The 22,441-nt window shown below is 46.9% G+C and overlaps 1 long non-coding RNA gene and 1 pseudogene across 1 annotated transcript; both read right to left on the reverse strand.

Annotated features, from left to right (window-relative positions):
- Positions 1–7,063: 7,063 nt before the first annotated feature.
- Positions 7,064–8,898, reverse strand: LOC130212262 (uncharacterized). The gene is made up of 2 exons (XR_008835261.1): positions 7,488–8,898; positions 7,064–7,209 (listed from the first exon to the last, which is right to left on the reverse strand). It is a non-coding gene; the product is annotated as an uncharacterized LOC130212262 (long non-coding RNA).
- A 6,041-nt stretch (positions 8,899–14,939) lies between these two features.
- Positions 14,940–18,521, reverse strand: LOC130212093 (protein phosphatase methylesterase 1-like; annotated as a pseudogene).
- Between the last annotated feature and the right edge of the window lie 3,920 nt (positions 18,522–22,441).

Below are 22,441 nucleotides of genomic sequence, written 5' to 3' on the forward strand. Positions count from 1 at the left end.
TTCCACGTGGTTATGCTACGTGGTTATTCCACGTGGTTATGCTACGTGGTTATGCTACATGGTCATTCCACGTGGTTATGCTACGTGGTTATGCTATGTGGTTATTCCACGTGGTTATGCTACGTGGTTATTCCACGTGGTTATGCTACGTGGTTATGCTATGTGGTTATGCTACGTGGTTATTCCACGTGGTTATGCTACGTGGTTATTCCACGTGGTTATGCTACGTGGTTATGCTACATGGTTATTCCACGTGGTTATGCTACGTGGATATGCTACGTGGTTATGCTACGTGGATATGCTACGTGGTTATTCCACGTGGTTATGCTACGTGGTTATGCTACGTGGTTATGCTACGTGGTTAGGCTATGTGGTTATGCTACGTGGTTATTCCACGTGGTTATGCTACATGGTTATTCCACGTGGTTATGCTACGTGGATATGCTACGTGGTTATTCCACGTGGTTATGCTACATGGTTATTCCACGTGGTTATGCTACGTGGTTATTCCACGTGGTTATGCTACGTGGTTATTCCACGTGGTTATGCTACATGGTTATTCCACGTGGTTATGCTACGTGGATATGCTACGTGGTTATTCCACGTGGATATGCTTATCTTGGCGTGGATTATTTGTGTTCTCGTACATGCAGTACGCAAAGGACTTTTAAAAACGTACGTTTAAACGTCCGAGAACAATTGCCCTCTGAAGACGACGTAAAGCGCCTCAGGACGTCGTGGGTTCAACCCGGATGTGAATGATGACCTGGAGTGTCGTTCTTCTTCTGTGGTGTTGGAAGTCAACGGGCCGGTCAGACGCCTGTGTGTGCCGGTAACCATGGCGACTCACGCCTTCAGCCGAGGTCAGTCTACACGTGTTCCCGCTCTTACGGTTCATAGATACATGTGTGTATCTTTATATACTGACTATAGATTCATATCTGTAAATCTCCTCCCAGCCGTTGCCGTGGTGACACGTCGTTCCCCTAAAATACTGAATAATGTGTTTTGTGGCAAGTTTAAAACATGTTAATATTCGTTTTGCCCGATGTCGTATTTTTATTTTTTCACGAGCCAATGTGCTGATAAAGAAACGGACCCGTGTCACTGCAGTGCTGACGTCTGATTGGCTCCCTGGAGGCCCAGTTTTGATTGGTGCACTTTCATTCTGTGTCTCTGGAGCGGTCCCCCCCCCCCCTTGTCCTTCTTTACCTTTCACAGCCCTTCATTAAGCTCCTCCCCTCCCCCCCCCTTGGGGGAGCGTGAAGCCCCGTCTGGGCGTGTTTCTACGATATTAATTGTTCTGCGAGCGCGTCCGTTTGACGTGCACACACACACACATACACACACATGCATACACACATACATATACACATATACATACACGTACACACACATGCATACACACACATACACACACATATATACACACACATACATACACACACACACACACACACCCCCCCCCTGTGGAGCCGTGGTTCAGCTGCTCGATGCGTTTCAGGACTGAATTTAAATAAAATGTCATTCAACTGTTTTGTTTGTTGTCATCTTTAAGTATTTATGTTTAATACTGAGGTGGGATTCTTTAATCCTCTAGAGCCTCTGGTCCTGTTAACATGTTTATCAAGAGGAACAACCTGTTTTATATTCTACAGCCTCTGGTCCTGTTAACATGTTGATAAAGAGGAACAACCTGTTTTATATTCTACAGCCTCTGGTCCTGTTAACATGTTTATAAAGAGGAACAACCTGTTTAATCCTCTAGAGCCTCTGGTCCTGTTAACATGTTTATAAAGAGGAACAACCTGTTTAATCCTCTAGAGCCTCTGGTCCTGTTAACATGTTTATAAAGAGGAACAACCTGTTTAATCCTCTACAGCCTCGTCCTGTTAACATGTTTATAAAGAGGAACAACCTGTTTAATCCTCTACAGCCTCGTCCTGTTAACATGTTTATAAAGAGGAACAACCTGTTTTATCCTCTAGAGCCTCTGGTCCTGTTAACATGTTTATAAAGAGGAACAACCTGTTTAATCCTCTAGAGCCTCTGGTCCTGTTAACATGTTTATAAAGAGGAACAACCTGTTTAATCCTCTACAGCCTCGTCCTGTTAACATGTTTATAAAGAGGAACAACCTGTTTAATCCTCTAGAGCCTCTGGTCCTGTTAACATGTTTATCAAGAGGAACAACCTGTTTTATATTCTACAGCCTCTGGTCCTGTTAACATGTTGATAAAGAGGAACAACCTGTTTTATATTCTAGAGCCTCTGGTCCTGTTAACATGTTTATAAAGAGGAACAACCTGTTTAATCCTCTAGAGCCTCTGGTCCTGTTAACATGTTTATAAAGAGGAACAACCTGTTTAATCCTCTAGAGCCTCTGGTCCTGTTAACATGTTTATAAAGAGGAACAACCTGTTTAATCCTCTAGAGCCTCTGGTCCTGTTAACATGTTTATAAAGAGGAACAACCTGTTTTATATTCTACAGCCTCTGGTCCTGTTAACATGTTTATAAAGAGGAACAACCTGTTTAATCCTCTAGAGCCTCTGGTCCTGTTAACATGTTTATAAAGAGGAACAACCTGTTTTATCCTCTAGAGCCTCTGGTCCTGTTAACATGTTTATAAAGAGGAACAACCTGTTTTATCCTCTAGAGCCTCTGGTCCTGTTAACATGTTTATCAAGAGGAACAACCTGTTTTATATTCTACAGCCTCTGGTCCTGTTAACATGTTGATAAAGAGGAACAACCTGTTTAATATTCTACAGCCTCTGGTCCTGTTAACATGTTTATAAAGAGGAACAACCTGTTTAATCCTCTAGAGCCTCTGGTCCTGTTAACATGTTTATCAAGAGGAACAACCTGTTTTATATTCTACAGCCTCTGGTCCTGTTAACATGTTTATAAAGAGGAACAATCTGTTTAATCCTCTAGAGCCTCTGGTCCTGTTAACATGTTTATAAAGAGGAACAACCTGTTTAATCCTCTAGAGCCTCTGGTCCTGTTAACATGTTTATAAAGAGGAACAACCTGTTTTATATTCTACAGCCTCTGGTCCTGTTAACATGTTTATAAAGAGGAACAACCTGTTTTATATTCTACAGCCTCTGGTCCTGTTAACATGTTTATAAAGAGGAACAACCTGTTTAATCCTCTAGAGCCTCTGGTCCTGTTAACATGTTTATAAAGAGGAACAACCTGTTTTATATTCTACAGCCTCTGGTCCTGTTAACGTGTTTATAAAGAGGAACAACCTGTTTTATCCTCTAGAGCCTCTGGTCCTGTTAACATGTTTATCAAGAGGAACAACCTGTTTTATATTCTACAGCCTCTGGTCCTGTTAACATGTTTATCAAGAGGAACAACCTGTTTTATATTCTACAGCCTCTGGTCCTGTTAACATGTTTATAAAGAGGAACAACCTGTTTTATATTCTACAGCCTCTGGTCCTGTTAACATGTTTATAAAGAGGAACAACCTGTTTTATCCTCTAGAGCCTCTGGTCCTGTTAACATGTTTATCAAGAGGAACAACCTGTTTTATATTCTACAGCCTCTGGTCCTGTTAACATGTTTATAAAGAGGAACAACCTGTTTTATCCTATAGAGCCTCTGGTCCTGTTAACATGTTTATAAAGAGGAACAACCTGTTTTATCCTCTAGAGCCTCTGGTCCTGTTAACATGTTGATAAAGAGGAACAACCTGTTTTATCATCTAGAGCCTCTGGTCCTGTTAACATGTTGATAAAGAGGAACAACCTGTTTTATCCTCTAGAGCCTCTGGTCCTGTTAACATGTTTATAAAGAGGAACAACCTGTTTTATCCTCTAGAGCCTCTGGTCCTGTTAACATGTTTATAAAGAGGAACAACCTGTTTTATCCTCTAGAGCCTCTGGTCCTGTTAACATGTTTATAAAGAGGAACAACCTGTTTTATCCTCTAGAGCCTCTGGTCCTGTTAACATGTTTATCAAGAGGAACAACCTGTTTTATATTCTACAGCCTCTGGTCCTGTTAACATGTTTATAAAGAGGAACAACCTGTTTTATCCTCTAGAGCCTCTGGTCCTGTTAACATGTTTATAAAGAGGAACAACCTGTTTTATCCTCTAGAGCCTCTGGTCCTGTTAACATGTTTATCAAGAGGAACAACCTGTTTTATATTCTACAGCCTCTGGTCCTGTTAACATGTTTATAAAGAGGAACAACCTGTTTTATCCTCTAGAGCCTCTGGTCCTGTTAACATGTTTATAAAGAGGAACAACCTGTTTTATATTCTACAGCCTCTGGTCCTGTTAACATGTTGATAAAGAGGAACAACCTGTTTTATCCTCTAGAGCCTCTGGTCCTGTTAACATGTTTATCAAGAGGAACAACCTGTTTTATATTCTACAGCCTCTGGTCCTGTTAACATGTTTATAAAGAGGAACAACCTGTTTTATATTCTACAGCCTCTGGTCCTGTTAACATGTTGATAAAGAGGAACAACCTGTTTTATCCTCTAGAGCCTCTGGTCCTGTTAACATGTTTATCAAGAGGAACAACCTGTTTTATATTCTACAGCCTCTGGTCCTGTTAACATGTTGATAAAGAGGAACAACCTGTTTTATATTCTAGAGCCTCTGGTCCTGTTAACATGTTGATAAAGAGGAACAACCTGTTTTTCACAAATGAAGAAACGGATTACATCCTTGTGTTATTCATTATTCCAGGAATGTTTCAAGTTTTTAAATTAAATTAAAAATGTTTGAATAATTTCATTTGAAAGAAGAATGAAGCAATGTTTTAGTTGTAGGATTTGATGTATTCGAACTAATTGTTGTTCCAGGTCCTAATGAATCATTGTGAGGACACGTCTGTGTTTTATTTTGAAAGCTAAGCATCTTTCCTCTTTATTCACAGAAACACTGAAGACATCATGAACCAGCAGAACACGTCTGAGGCCACTTCCTGTTTGTAAAGCACATCTATCTGTTTCTCCTGTTTATATTCATCCGTTGCATAAACGTCTCTGGAGGAACAAACTCAACGTATTTTAACGTTAGCTTGTTACGAACCCCACCTCCGTCCACTTGCTAACGCTAACATTAGCATGTTTCTCTCCGTGCTGGCGGCCAGACGACGAGGGATGTCCGTCTGAAAGCACCCGGACTACTTCTAAGCACCCGGACTACTTCTGAAAGCACCCGGACTACTTCTAAGCACCCGGACTACTTCTGAAAGCACCCGGACTACTTCTAAGCACCCGGACTACTTCTGAAAGCACCCGGACTACTTCTGAAAGCACCCGGACTACTTCTAAGCACCCGGACTACTTCTTAAAGCACCCGGACTACTTCTAAGCACCCGGACTAGTTCTGAAAGTACCAGGACTACTTCTGAAAGCACCAGGACTACTTCTGAAAGCACCCGGACTACTTCTGAAAGCACCCGGACTACTTCTAAGCACCCGGACTACTTCTTAAAGCACCCGGACTACTTCTAAGCACCGGACTACTTCTGAAAGCACCGGACTACTTCTAAGCACCGACTACTTCTAAGCACCGGACTACTTCTAAGCACCGGACTACTTCTGAAAGCACCGGACTACTTCTAAGCACCCGGACTACTTCTTAAAGCACCCGGACTACTTCTAAGCACCCGGACTAGTTCTGAAAGTACCAGGACTACTTCTGAAAGCACCAGGACTACTTCTGAAAGCACCCGGACTACTTCTAAGCACCCGGACTACTTCTTAAAGCACCCGGACTACTTCTGAAAGCACCCGGACTACTTCTAAGCACCCGGACTACTTCTTAAAGCACCCGGACTACTTCTAAGCACCCGGACTAGTTCTGAAAGTACCAGGACTACTTCTGAAAGCACCAGGACTACTTCTGAAAGCACCCGGACTACTTCTAAGCACCCGGACTACTTCTTAAAGCACCCGGACTACTTCTAAGCACCCGGACTACTTCTAAGCACCCGGACTACTTCTAAGCACCCGGACTACTTCTGAAAGCACCCGGACTACTTCTGAAAGCACCCGGACTACTTCTTAAAGCACCCGGACTACTTCTAAGCACCCGGACTAGTTCTGAAAGTACCAGGACTACTTCTGAAAGCACCCGGACTACTTCTAAGCACCCGGACTACTTCTTAAAGCACCCGGACTACTTCTGAAAGCACCCGGACTACTTCTAAGCACCCGGACTACTTCTAAGCACCCGGACTACTTCTGAAAGCACCCGGACTACTTCTGAAAGCACCCGGACTACTTCTGAAAGCATCCGGACTACTTCTAAGCACCAGGACTACTTCTGAAAGCACCCGGACTACTTCTGAAAGCACCCGGACTACTTCTAAGCACCCGGACTACTTCTGAAAGCACCCGGACTACTTCTTAAAGCACCCGGACTACTTCTAAGTACCCGGACTACTTCTAAGCACCCGGACTACTTCTGAAAGCACCCGGACTACTTCTGAAAGCACCCGGACTACTTCTGAAAGCACCAGGACTACTTCTTAAAGCACCCAGACTACTTCTTAAAGCACCCGGACTATTTTACGAACGTCTCTGTCTTCCTCTACTGAGGCCGCTCGTCTTCTGCTCTCCGGTGACGAACCTCCTGTTTCTGTAACGTTAGCCGAGTCTTGAGCTTCTGACAGGACGATGCTATCACTATATTTAGTCCAATGCCAGACAAACGTCTTTAAAGAGCTCTTGTAAATACATCTATTCAGACATTTCACTGGCCTGCTCCTACACATCTTCAGATAGCACATGCTATTAGCTTAGCTTAGTCTTATTTAAACTGTTTGGCGTGGTTAGAGCAGTTTTATAAATGTTTGTTTTTCTCAGTTGTAATAGTTCATTAAAGCGACAAAAGAAAACAAAATATATAGAAGTTTTCACTTCAAAGATAATTTACGTTAGCTAGAAAAATGGTGAGTTGAGGGTCAAAGATTTACATTGTTTGTCTTTAATTTACTGACTAACGTCAGCTCTTTTTTTATTAAGTATTAGTATTTAGTACGCATTAGTAACTACCAAATCATTTTCACTTTAGACGTCGGTTTAACTTTTGATTTCTTTCGTTTTTCCATTCAGTTTAATTACTGTCGTGCTTAAAAACATTTCTTTGTCTTCGGGGCAGGAACAGGAAGTGAAATGTACTTCCTTGTGGTACTTTTCATGTATTGACTTGACTCGGTACTTCCTGGAGCTCCTGAGAGACAGAAAGAGTTTCAAGAGTTAGAACCTGAAGTATTTAAACAACAAGACACTCAAACATATTGCAAATTAAACTTATTGAAATTATTAATTCATTAATATTTTTATTTCGAAAAAATCCCGGAAACGGAACGTTAATTTACTACATGTTTTATACTTTAAGAACATTTCCCCTGTGGATCTATTGTACTTTATGTGTTTCCAATGTCTGACTTTAGCTTCTCGTGGAGTGTTTGTACTGAAGTAAATACTTTAAGACCACAAACATTTTACCTGCAGACTTCATGCTGTGAACGAGTTGGAGCTGGAAAAGAGAACGGAGGACAGGTCCAGGGTTAATTGTTGCTTTCCGGGTTCTACAAGTATATTTATATCTTTATATTTATATATATATATTATGTTCCAGGTAAAAAGTGCTTCACCTCCTGGTTTCTCTTCTGGCTTCAGCAAACTTGTGTCTCAACAGGAAGGAAGCCACAGCTTCAGCCACCTGGAACACGAGGTGGTCATGACAGGTGAGCCTCAAGATTCACCAAACAATGGAACATATTCCTATGACAGAACCTATTGTCTTTTTTAAATGTAAAGTATGTATAGTTATTATATGTATTGAATTATAATTATTGATGTGATTTAATCAAGTTACACAGTTCGCCTGTTTTAGGCTTGAGTGGTGAAAGTTGGTGGCTAACTGCAAGTCAATGGAAACACACAAAGTAGTACGATACCCGTTGATGTGCAAATGTATTCAGGTTCATGAGAACGAAGAGGAAATATGTTTTAGTTGTGATGAGGTTCAGTTGTTTGGGTATTAAATGAAAGTCAACGGAAGTTCGGTCCGAAACGTTTGTGTTGGTGTGTTTTTATTTAAGGGTTGAGAGCTGTTGCAATGGATGCAAGTCAATATAAAGGCGTGTTCAATGGAGCAGTGTGTCCATAGTGAATGTAAGTCAATGGTTGTCAATATAAAGGTGTGTTCAATGGAGCAGTGTGTCCATAATGAATGTAAGTCAATGGTTGTCAATATAAAGGCGTGTTCAATGGAGCAGTGTGTCCATAGTGAATGTAAGTCAATGGTTGTCAATATAAAGGTGTGTTCAATGGAGCAGTGTGTCCATAGTGAATGTAAGTCAATGGTTGTCAATATAAAGGCGTGTTCAATGGAGCAGTGTGTCCAGAGTGAATGTAAGTCAATGGTTGTCAATATAAAGGCGTGTTCAATGGAGCAGTGTGTCCATAGTGAATGTAAGTCAATGGTTGTCAATATAAAGGTGTGTTCAATGCAGCAGTGTGTCCATAATGAATGTAAGTCAATGGTTGTCAATATAAAGGCATGTTCAATGGAGCAGTGTGTCCATAGTGAATGTAAGTCAATGGTTGTCAATATAAAGGCGTGTTCAATGGAGCAGTGTGTCCATAGTGAATGTAAGTCAATGGTTGTCAATATAAAGGCGTGTTCAATGGAGCAGTGTGTCCAGAGTGAATGTAAGTCAATGGTTGTCAATATAAAGGCGTGTTCAATGGAGCAGTGTGTCCATAGTGAATGTAAGTCAATGGAAAGGCTGAACGTTATCGAGCTTTGTTGTTAATCACTTTTGCAGATGATAAAGGTGGAGATAAAGTTAACTAAGTTATACACATAATAATATATTAACGTATGTATACATTGTAGTGAAGTAGAATTATAAAGAAGTGTTACATGTAAATACTCAGATACCTCAGACTTGTTTTAAAGAGTACTCGAGTCCTCGGTCACGTTCCTCCCCTGAACCTGGAGTTTTATTACTTTTTCTGGTTTGTTTTCTTGCACTGCGTGGCCAGAGGGGGGCAGCACCTGCATCATGAATCTACCTGGAGACGAGCAGAGAGACAGGTAAACACACACACACCTCTCTGATGCTATTTTTTCTTCACACACACACACACACTCCCGGGCTGTCACTTCCAGCGTGGTTGTTGACTGACAGGAGCAGCTGTCTGGAGAGGATCTGCCGCCTCAAGGTGTGTGTGTGTGTGTGTGTGTCTCCTTAGAGACGTCTCTGCAGCCCTTCACCTTTTCCCTCACAGTGTCGAAACACAGTGTGAAAAGAATGTCAAGTATTCCCAATTTCACTCTGTTTCTCTCCATGTGGCCGTGTGTCTCCATAAAACTACATTTCCCATCAGCCCCGGTAACTTCTGCTTCGTTCGCCTCCTTTTTGAAGAGGACCAGACTACTGGAGCTGGGAGTTTTCTATCTTCTGTTGCCAGAGAGTTTTTATTCTTACAATTGAGGAAGAAGTATTACGCTCCTTTACTTCAGTGAAGGTACTAATACCACATTGTGGACATACTCCAGGACCAGTGAAGGTACTAATACCACATTGTGGACATACTCCAGGACCAGTGAAGGTACTAATACCACATTGTGGACATACTCCAGGACCAGTGAAGGTACTAATACCACATTGTGGACATACTCCAGGACCAGTGAAGGTACTAATACCACATTGTGGACATACTCCAGGACCAGTGAAGGTACTAATACCACATTGTGGACATACTCTAGTACCAGTGAAGGTACTAATACCACATTGTGGACATACTCCAGGACCAGTGAAGGTACTAATACCACATTGTGGACATACTCCAGTACCAGTGAAGGTACTAATACCACATTGTGGACATACTCCAGTACCAGTGAAGGTACTAATACCACATTGTGGACATACTCCAGGACCAGTGAAGGTACTAATACCACATTGTGGACATACTCTAGTACCAGTGAAGGTACTAATACCACATTGTGGACATACTCCAGGACCAGTGAAGGTACTAATACCACATTGTGGACATACTCCAGTACCAGTGAAGGTACTAATACCACATTGTGGACATACTCCAGGACCAGTGAAGGTACTAATACCACATTGTGGACATACTCTAGTACCAGTGAAGGTACTAATACCACATTGTGGACATACTCTAGTACCAGTGAAGGTACTAATACCACATTGTGGACATACTCCAGGACCAGTGAAGGTACTAATACCACATTGTGGACATACTCCAGTACCAGTGAAGGTACTAATACCACATTGTGGACATACTCCAGGACCAGTGAAGGTACTAATACCACATTGTGGACATACTCCAGTACCAGTGAAGGTACTAATACCACATTGTGGACATACTCCAGTACCAGTGAAGGTACTAATACCACATTGTGGACATACTCCAGGACCAGTGAAGGTACTAATACCACATTGTGGACATACTCCAGGACCAGTGAAGGTACTAATACCACATTGTGGACATACTCTAGTACCAGTGAAGGTACTAATACCACATTGTGGACATACTCCAGGACCAGTGAAGGTACTAATACCACATTGTGGACATACTCCAGGACCAGTGAAGGTACTAATACCACATTGTGGACATACTCTAGTACCAGTGAAGGTACTAATACCACATTGTGGACATACTCCAGGACCAGTGAAGGTACTAATACCACATTGTGGACATACTCCAGTACCAGTGAAGGTACTAATACCACATTGTGGACATACTCCAGGACCAGTGAAGGTACTAATACCACATTGTGGACATACTCTAGTACCAGTGAAGGTACTAATACCACATTGTGGACATACTCTAGTACCAGTGAAGGTACTAATACCACATTGTGGACATACTCTAGTACCAGTGAAGGTACTAATACCACATTGTGGACATACTCCAGGACCAGTGAAGGTACTAATACCACATTGTGGACATACTCTAGTACCAGTGAAGGTACTAATACCACATTGTGGACATACTCCAGTACCAGTGAAGGTACTAATACCACATGTGGACATACTCCAGGACCAGTGAAGGTACTAATACCACATTGTCGACATACTCTAGTACCAGTGAAGGTACTAATACCACATTGGACATACTCCAGTACCAGTGAAGGTACTAATACCACATTGTGGACATACTCCAGTACCAGTGAAGGTACTAATACCACATTGGACATACTCCAGCACCAGTGAAGGTACTAATACCACATTGTGGACATACTCCAGTACCAGTGAAGGTACTAATACCACATTGTGGACACACTCCAGTACCAGTGAAGGTACTAATACCACATTGTGGACATACTCTAGTACCAGTGAAGGTACTAATACCACATTGGACATACCCAGCACCAGTGAAGGTACTAATACCACATTGTGGACATACTCTAGCACCAGTGAAGGTACTAATACCACATCAGGACATACTCCAGCACCAGTGAAGGTACTAATACCACATTGTGGACATACTCCAGTACCAGTGAAGGTACTAATACCACATTGTGGACATACCCAGTACCAGTGAAGGTACTAATACCACATTGTGGACATACTCAGCACCAGTGAAGGTACCACATCAGGACATACCAGTACCAGTGAAGGCACTAATACCACATTGTGGACATACTCCAGTACCAGTGAAGGTACTAATACCACATTGTGGACATACTCCAGTACCAGTGAAGGTACTAATACCACATGTGGACATACTCCAGCACCAGTGAAGGTACTAATACCACATTGTGGACATACTCCAGCACCAGTGAAGGTACTAATACCACATGTGGACATACTCCAGTACCAGTGAAGGTACTAATACCACATTGTGGACATACTCTAGTACCAGTGAAGGTACTAATACCACATTGTGGACATACCCAGTACCAGTGAAGGTACTAATACCACATTGTGGACATACTCCAGTACCAGTGAAGGTACTAATACCACATTGTGGACATACTCAGTACCAGTGAAGGTACTAATACCACATTGTGGACATACAGCACCAGTGAAGGTACTAATACCACATTGTGGACATACTCCAGTACCAGTGAAGGTACTAATACCACATTGTGGACATACTCCAGGACCAGTGAAGGTACTAATACCACATTGTGGACATACTCCAGTACCAGTGAAGGTACTAATACCACATTGTGGACATACTCCAGTACCAGTGAAGGTACTAATACCACATTGTGGACATACTCCAGCACCAGTGAAGGTACTAATACCACATTGTGGACATACTCCAGTACCAGTGAAGGTACTAATACCACATGGACATACTCCAGTACCAGTGAAGGTACTAATACCACATTGTGGACATACTCCAGTACCAGTGAAGGTACTAATACCACATGTGGACATACTCCAGTACCAGTGAAGGTACTAATACCACATTGGACATACTCCAGTACCAGTGAAGGTACTAATACCACATGTGGACATACTCCAGCACCAGTGAAGGTACTAATACCACATTGTGGACATACTCAGTACCAGTGAAGGTACTAATACCACATTGTGGACATACTCCAGCACCAGTGAAGGTACTAATACCACATTGTGGACATACTCCAGTACCAGTGAAGGTACTAATACCACATTGTGGACATACTCCAGTACCAGTGAAGGTACTAATACCACATTGTGGACATACTCCAGTACCAGTGAAGGTACTAATACCACATCAGGACATACTCCAGTACCAGTGAAGGTACTAATACCACATTGTGGACATACTCCAGTACCAGTGAAGGTACTAATACCACATTGTGGACATACTCCAGGACCAGTGAAGGTACTAATACCACATTGTGGACATACTCCAGTACCAGTGAAGGTACTAATACCACATTGTGGACATACTCTAGTACCAGTGAAGGTACTAATACCACATTGTGGACATACTCCAGGACCAGTGAAGGTACTAATACCACATTGTGGACATACTCTAGTACCAGTGAAGGTACTAATACCACATTGTGGACATACTCCAGGACCAGTGAAGGTACTAATACCACATTGTGGACATACTCTAGTACCAGTGAAGGTACTAATACCACATTGTGGACATACTCCAGGACCAGTGAAGGTACTAATACCACATTGTGGACATACTCCAGTACCAGTGAAGGTACTAATACCACATTGTGGACATACTCCAGGACCAGTGAAGGTACTAATACCACATCAGGACATACTCTAGTACCAGTGAAGGTACTAATACCACATTGTGGACATACTCTAGTACCAGTGAAGGTACTAATACCACATTGTGGACATACTCCAGTACCAGTGAAGGTACTAATACCACATTGTGGACATACTCTAGTACCAGTGAAGGTACTAATACCACATTGTGGACATACTCCAGGACCAGTGAAGGTACTAATACCACATTGTGGACATACTCCAGTACCAGTGAAGGTACTAATACCACATTGTGGACATACTCTAGTACCAGTGAAGGTACTAATACCACATCAGGACATACCCAGCACCAGTGAAGGTACTAATACCACATGTGGACATACTCTAGCACCAGTGAAGGTACTAATACCACATCAGGACATACTCAGGACCAGTGAAGGTACTAATACCACATTGTGGACATACTCCAGTACCAGTGAAGGTACTAATACCACATTGTGGACATACTCCAGTACCAGTGAAGGTACTAATACCACATTGTGGACATACTCCAGTACCAGTGAAGGTACTAATACCACATTGTGGACATACTCCAGCACCAGTGAAGGTACTAATACCACATGTGGACATACTCCAGTACCAGTGAAGGTACTAATACCACATTGTGGACATACTCCAGCACCAGTGAAGGTACTAATACCACATTGGACATACTCCAGGACCAGTGAAGGTACTAATACCACATGTGGACATACCCAGTACCAGTGAAGGTACTAATACCACATTGTGGACATACTCCAGGACCAGTGAAGGTACTAATACCACATTGTGGACATACTCCAGTACCAGTGAAGGTACTAATACCACATTGTGGACATACTCCAGTACCAGTGAAGGTACTAATACCACATTGTGGACATACTCCAGTACCAGTGAAGGTACTAATACCACATTGTGGACATACTCCAGTACCAGTGAAGGTACTAATACCACATTGTGGACATACTCCAGGACCAGTGAAGGTACTAATACCACATTGTGGACATACTCCAGGACCAGTGAAGGTACTAATACCACATTGTGGACATACTCCAGTACCAGTGAAGGTACTAATACCACATTGGACATACTCCAGTACCAGTGAAGGTACTAATACCACATCAGGACATACCCAGCACCAGTGTAGGTACTAATACCACATTGTGGACATACTCCAGTACCAGTGAAGGTACTAATACCACATTGTGGACATACTCCAGTACCAGTGAAGGTACTAATACCACATCAGGACATACTCCAGGACCAGTGAAGGTACTAATACCACATTGTGGACATACTCCAGGACCAGTGAAGGTACTAATACCACATTGTGGACATACTCTAGTACCAGTGAAGGTACTAATACCACATTGTGGACATACTCTAGTACCAGTGAAGGTACTAATACCACATTGTGGACATACTCCAGTACCAGTGAAGGTACTAATACCACATTGTGGACATACTCTAGTACCAGTGAAGGTACTAATACCACATTGTGTACATACTCTAGTACCAGTGAAGGTACTAATACACATTGTGGACATACTAGTACCAGTGAAGGTACTTACCACATTTAACATACTCACCGTGAAGGTAGCATGAGCTTGTTGCATGCCAGGAAGATGTGAGCGTCTCACCTTGCATCTGTCCGATAGTCAGATCTCTATCCAGCCGGTCGACTCCTGGAAAGAGAAGCGGCTCACCGCTTATTATTAATATACAAGTAATATTTATACATACAATATACAAAAAGGTAGTACTTTCTGCCCTTTTTAATAGCATGGGCAACAGCCAGGAAGAGGTTGGAGGTCCCTCTGAACCAGCCGTCCCAGTACTTCTCTGCCTTGGACAGATCTACACGCCACACGTACACACTCTGACACACAGAGACACAACGTGGGCGTTAATACTCAACACAACCAAACGGCAACACATTGACGTGCATCGGAGGACTTTGATTTGATGGAATCTAATTACACTTACCGCCTGGTTCTGGGGCCGAGTGGTGGAAAGTTGGTGGATAAATGTGAGTCAATGGAATCACAGAAGACTTTGATAGTTGCAGTTTCGAGGTTTGGGGATTAATGAAAGTCAACGGGAGTACATTTTGAAGTTTTTGTTGATGTGTGTTTGACTGAGACGTTCGTGGTTGCCAGTCTAAAGGGCACGTTTGTGTGTTTACTATTTTAAATGGAGCATTTGAACGTGTCCGTAATGAATGTGAGTCAATGGAAAGGCACGTTATCCTGCTCTGGTTCTGAATATAATACAATCTTCAACACATTATAACTCACAGGTTGACGTTGAGGGTTAATAAGTGCGTGAGCTGAATAATTGGTCATGAATGCAAGTCAATGGAATACATTTAAAGGCGTTAATACCGCAACACGTCGTCGTTTGGTCACTTTCCGTCACTTTATGTCCTCCCTTTTTTAATTTCATTGTATTTTAATTCCTCACTATTCCTCACAGGCGTTGTCCTACCCGTTCGTTCACCTCCTCGTCTTTGTCGCCGCTCTGATCCTCGGACTCTTCGTTGCCCTCGGCGACCAGGTCGGTCACCGGGCCGGCCGCCTCCTCCACCACCTCGCACCTCCTTCATTACATTACATTACATTACATGTCATTTGGCTGACGCTTTTATCCAAAGCGACTTACAGTACTGTTACATTCATTCACTGTAGACGCAGCTACAGGGAGCAACTCAGGGTTAAGTGTCTTGCTCAAGGACACATCGACTAGGGCGGGGATTGAACCTCCAACCCCCTGATTGAAAGACGGACCTGCTACCCACTCACCCATAGTCGCCCTATCAGACAGGAAGTGAGGTGATTATCAAAATGTCATTATCAATAATCACTTTACATCCAAGAGAGAGAATGCTTAACTCGACATACAAGAAATCGCTAAAAACATTGTTTTACTTTGAATTGGAAAAGCATGATAAGGCAGCAGCCAATCACTATCCACCTCTAACTGGCCAATCAGAGCCCGCCTACCTTTTGATCTGACCAACCATTGAGACTTTGGCAGATTCCAGGTTTGTGATTTGACCGCTGACGACACTGAAAGGAGGAAAATACTTGTTACTGACCACCAGGGGGTGAATCCGCTGGTTGTATGGAAGTCTATGCTTCATGTGTTAAAGCTGCATTCTCTCTCCTGACCACCGGGGGGCTCCTCTGGTTGTATAGAAGTCTATGCTTCATGTGTTGAAGCTGCATTCTCTCTCCTGACCACCAGGGGGCTCCTCTGGTTGTACAGAAGTCTATGCTTCATGTGTTGAAGCTGCATTCTCTCTCCTGACCACCAGGGGGCTCCTCTGGTTGTATAGAAGTCTATGTTCATGTGTTGAAGCTGCATTCTCTCTCCTGACCACCAGGGGGCGCCTCACCTCCATGGCCCTGAAGGCTCGGGCCGGTCCTTCAGGACGCTCTGGATGGCGTGCAGCTCCTCCGTGGCGTTCCCTGCAGCAGGAAACGAGGCGGTGAGTCCAATCAGGCGACGTCCGACCAAATGTAAAATGGCGACCTCTTGCCTTCTACGACGTCGATGACCACGAGGCCCACGAGGGTCGGCAGCACCATGTTGCCGGCCGCGTGCACGGCGATCGCCCCGCCGACGCCGTGGCCAATCAGGACGATAGGGGGAGGAGTCTCACCGTAGCAGGCTCGGATCACATTGGCTACGTCGCTGGAGCAAAAACAATGGAGGTCACTCTTTAGAGGTGTGGACTGGAGGTCAAGAGGTCAGCGGGGAGGGGGGGGTGTTACCTGGACATGGTGTGGGCGGAGAAGTCCTCTGGTTGGTGGACCAGAGTGTCACCTGGGGAGAGATCACACCTTGACGACATTTAGAAACCAGACAATAACAATGTGAGGTTGAACAAAGGGAATTAATGAGTGGTTTAAATAAAACAATTTACACATTTAAAAAGTAATATTTAAAATAATAAAAATATTCATTAAAAAAGTTTTAAAAGGCCAAATTTAAAATGTTAAAAAAATTATAAATATATCTCTCTCTCTATATATATATATATATTAAAAAAAGTTTAAATATAAAAAATGTATTTAAAATAAATAAAAGACTATTAAAAAATATATATTTAAATTTCTTTTTTTTATTAAAATGTTTAATATAAATAATTTCAAAATTGCAAACATAAAAAAAATTATATTTATAAAAATAAAAAAAGATTGTCATTTTTTAAATAAATAAAAAACATAAATGTATAAAATACATGAATCAATGTGTTGTGCCACCATGGTGGTCCCAGACCGTTCCTCTGGGGGAGCCGGCTCCAGACCCCCGAGTCACGGGCACACGAGAGGACGCCGTCTTTGAGGCGGCGCGCTGAGAGCAAGACAACAAGTCGGCGGCGCCGTGCGGAACAGGAAGTGGAACCGGAAGTGGAACAGGAAGTGGATCTCACCGTGACCCCGCAGGTCCATGGCCAGAACCCTGCAGCTCACTCTGCTGGTGATTGCCGTCTGAAACCCCGAGACACGGAGCTGTTATCCGGGCCGCCGACGGCGCCGATACTCACGCTGAAGACGGCCCAGGACAGAGACGAGCGGCGCCGCCGGGCAGCAGCAGCAGCAGCGGCCCGGCGGCGCCGCTCCGGTAGACCCGGTACTCGTCGGCGCCCGGCGCCATGCTCACGTCCTCCGTGCGCTCGAAGTACCGGCGCCATGACGCCGGAGAGTAGTCGGGCGCCATCGGAGAGCGCCCAGCGACTGGGTCAACCGCAGACTCGCACTCCAGCTGCTTCCTGTTTCACAATAAAAGCTCTTTGATCAGAAACTAATGCTCAGCTGGAGCAGCTTCCTGTTTCACAATAAAAGCTCAATAACACCTCTTTGATCAGAAACTAAAGCTCAGCTGGAGCAGCTTCCTGCTTCACAATAAAAGCTCAATAACACCTCTTTGATCAGAAACTAAAGCTCAGCTGATTCAAGATTCAAGATGTTTTATTTGTCACATACACACACAGGGTGTGCAGTGAAATGAAAGTGGCAATGCTCAGCAGGAATGTGCAAGGGCAACAAGTACACACTATTTACAATAAAAAACAACACAATATTTACAGTAAGTGTGTGTGTGTGTGTGTGTGTGTGTGTGTGTGCCTAAGAGGGGCAGTTGTGTGGGTCTATGTGGGGGTCCTGGTGAGGTCGGAGTTCACAGTCCTGATGGCCTGAGGAAAGAAACTCCGTCTCAGTCTCTCTGTTCTTGCAGCGTGACTACGGAGGCGCCTGCCTGACCGCAGCAGCTGAAACAGTCTGTTGTTGTCCTCCACCAGGTACTGGTCCTCCCTCCTCCACCAGGTACTGGTCCTCCTCCACAGTACTGGTCCTCCTCCACCAGGTACGGTCCTCCTCCACCAGGTACTGGTCCTCCTCCACCAGGTACTGGTCCTCCTCCACCAGGTACTGGTCCTCCTCCCCCAGGTACTGGTCCTCCTCCCAGTACTGGTCCCCAGGTACTGTCCTCCTCCACCAGGTACTGGTCCTCCCAGGTTCCTCCCCAGTACTGGTCCTCCTCCCCAGGTCACTGGTCCTCCTCCACCAGGTACTGGTCCTCCTCCACCAGTACCTAGGTCCTCCTCCACCAGGTACTGTCCTCCACCGGTACTGGTCCTCCACCAGTCGGTCTGGTCCCCTTCCTCCTACCGGTACTGGTCCTCCTCCCCACAGGTACTGGTCCTCCTCCACCAGGTCTGGTCCTCCTCCACCAGGTAGGTCCTCCTCACCGAGTCCACAGGTTGGTCCTCCTCCACCAGGTACTGGTCCTCCTCCACCGTACGTCCTCCTCCACCAGGTCCGTCCTCCCACCAGGTACTGGTCCCCCCATCCAGCTGGTCCTCCCACCAGGTACGGTCCTCCTCCCCAGGTCTGGTACGGTCCTCCTCCACCAGGTACTGGTCCTCCTCCAGTCAGGTCCTCGGTACTCCCTCCACCAGTACTGGTCCTCCTCCCCAGGTACTGGTCCTCCTCCACAGGTACGGCCCTCCTCCACCAGGTACTGGTCCTCCTCCACAGTATGTCCTGGTACTGGCCTCCTCCACCAGGTCTCCTCCTCCATCGGTTCCTCCACCGTACTGGTCCTCCTCCTCCACCAGGTATGTCCTCCTCCATCAGGTACTGGTCCTCCTCCACCAGGTCTGGTCCTCCTCCCCGGCCTCCTCCATCGGTCCTCCTCCACCGGTACGGTCCTCCTACCATCCTCCCACCTGTCTGCCTCCCACCAGGTACTGGTCCTCCTCCCCAGGTACTGGTCCTCCTCCACCAGGTACTGGTCCCAGGTACCTCCCCTCCGGTCCTCCTCCACCAGGTACGGTCCTCCTCCACGGTACTGGTCCCTCCCCAGGTCCGTCCCACGGTCCCTCCATCCCAGGTCCTACTGGTCCTCCTCCACCGGTCTGGTCCTCCACCAGGTACCTCGGTCCTCCTCCCATGGTCCTCCCCCCAGTCCTCACGGTCCTCCTCCTCCCAGTACGTCCTCTCCACCAGTACGGTCCTCCACCAGGTCTCGTCCTCCTCACGTGCCTCCTCCACTAGGTCCTCCTCCCCAGGTACCTCCTCCCTCACCAGGTACTCCCACTACGGTCCTCCTCCACCAGGACGGTCCTCCTCCACCAGGATGCTCCTCCATCAGGTACGGTCCTCCATCCACAGGTCCGGTCCTCCTCCGGTACGGTCCCTCAGGTACTGGTCCTCCATCACCGGTACTGCCTCTGTCCTCCTCCACCAGTACTGGTCCTCCTCCAGGTACGCGTCCTCCTCCACCAGGTACTGGTTCCTCCCCAGGTACTGGTCCTCCTCCCCAGGTACTGGTCCTCCTCCACCAGGTACTGGTCCTCCTCCACCGACTGGTCCTCCTCCACCATCGCCCTCCACCAGGTATTTCCTCCTCACCGGTACTTCCTCCCCATACTGTCCTTACCTCCTCCCCATAGGTACTGGTCCTCCTCCACCAGGTACTGGTCTCCTCCCGGTACTGGTCCTCCTCCACCATACGGTCCTCCTCCATCCATCGGTCCTGTCCTCCTCCCAGGTACTGGTCCTCCCACCGGTACCTGGTCCTCCCCATCGGTATTTCCCCTCCACCATGTACGTGGTCCTCCTCGCCTCTCACCAGTCCGGTCCTCCCCGTACCTGGTCTCCTCCCCAGGTACTGGTTCCTCCCAGGTTCCTCCAGTACCTGTCCTCCCCTCCGGTCCGGTCTCCTCCACTACTGGTCCTCCTCCCCAGGTCTGGTCCCTCGGTACTGGTCCTCCTCCACCAGGTCTCCTCCACAGGTCTCGTCCGTCCTCCTCCACCAGGTACTGGTCCTCCTCCACAGTGTCCTCCTCCCCAGGTACTGCTCCCAGGTACTGTCTCCTCCACCAGTCTGGTCCCCCTCGGTCCTCCTCCCAGTACTGTCCTTCCACCAGTCTCCTCCCAGTCGGTCCCTCTCCCACTCCTCCATCCAGGTACGGTCCTCCCCCCATCCAGGTACTGGTCCTCCCTCCCCCTACTCCCCTCCACGTCCGGTCCTGGTCCTCCCCAGGTACTCCTCCTCCTCCAGTACTGGTCCTCCTCCACCAGGTATTCCTCCCATCAGGTACTGGTCCTCTCCTCCACCAGACTGGTCCTCCTCCCTCGGTCTCCTCCCCAGGTACTGGTCCTCTCCCTCTCCTCACCAGGTACTGGTCCCTCCACATGTCCTCCCCACCAGGTACTGGTCCTCCTCCATCGGCCTCCCGTCCCTACCGGTCCTCCTCCATCCCAGGTACTCGTCCCCTCGGTCCCTCCCCTACTGGTCTCCTCCATCAGGTACTCGGTCTCCTCCACCAGGTCGGTCCTCCCACCGGTACGTCCTCCACGGTACGCTCCCCGTCCTCCTCGGTCCTGCCTCCTCCTCCAGGTCGTCCTCCTCCACCGTTCCTCCCGTCCCCTCCGTACTGTCCCTCCAGTACTGGTCCTTCCTCGTCCTTCCCCAGTACTGGTCCTCCTCCACCAGGTACTGGTCCCCTCCTCCACCCAGGTACTGGTCCTCCTCCAGGTACTGTCCTCCTCCATCCGTACGTCGTCCTCCTCCACGGTCTGGTCTCCTCCTCCAGGTCTGTCTCCTCCTTCCACCAGGTCTGTCCTCCTCCACCAGGTACTGTCCTCCTCCACAGGTACTGTCCTCCTCCACATCGGTCTCTCCTCCCCAGGTACTTCCTCCCCATGGTACTGTCCCTCCCCAGTCGGTCCCCCCGGTACGTCCTCCCACCATCTGGTCCTCCTCCACCAGGTACTGCTCCTCACTCCTAGTCCGGTCCTCCTCCGGTCCTCCTCCATCGTCCGGTCCTCCTCCACCTACTGGTCTCCTCCCCAGGTACTGGCCTCCTCCACCAGTACGGTCCTCCTCCACCGGTCTCCTCCCCCAGGTACGGTCCTCCCTCCTCCTCCGGTCCTCCTCCTCCTCCGTCTCCTCCACGGTCCCTCCTCCTCCTCCCCAGGTACTGGTCCTCCTCCACCAGGTACTGGTCCTCCCACCATACGTCCTCCGGCTCTCCCTCACCGGTACTGGTCCCCTCCTCAGGTACCTCCTCCTCCACCGGTCTCCTCCTCAGGTACTGGTCCTCCTCCTCCAGGCGCCTCACTGGTACTGGTCTCCTCCTCCAGTACTGGTCCTCCGTCTCTCCACGGTCCCCATCGGTCCTCCCCACTCTCCTCCACCAGGTCGTCCCTCCCAGTCTCTCCATACTGCTCCCCAGGTACTGTCTCCTCCACCAGGTCTGGTCCTCCCCTCACGGTCCTCCCGGTACTGGTCCTCCTCCACCAGGTACTGGTCCCTCCACCATCTGGCCTCTCACGGTACTCCGTCCTCCTCTCAGGTCTGGCCTCCTCCACCAGGTACTGGTCCTCCTCCTCCTACCGGCTCCCACCAGTAGTCCGGTCTCTCCCCACGGTCCTCCTCTCCACCAGGTACTGGTCCTCCTCCACTCCTACTGGTCCTCCTCCACCAGGTACTGGTCCTCCTCCCGTCCTCGGTCTCCTCCCAGGTACTGGTCCTCCATCCTCCTCCAGGTCCTCCACCAGGTACTGGTCCTCCCCCAGGTACTGGTCCTCCTCCCCGGTCTGTCCCTCCAGTCGGCCTCCTCACCTACGGTCTCTCCCCTCCTCCAGGTTCCTGCGTCCTCCTCACCAGGTACTGGTCCTCCCTCCCAGG

This window comes from Pseudoliparis swirei, chromosome 21, assembly GCF_029220125.1.
Source record: "Pseudoliparis swirei isolate HS2019 ecotype Mariana Trench chromosome 21, NWPU_hadal_v1, whole genome shotgun sequence".
NCBI classification, from domain to species: Eukaryota; Metazoa; Chordata; class Actinopteri; order Perciformes; family Liparidae; genus Pseudoliparis; species Pseudoliparis swirei.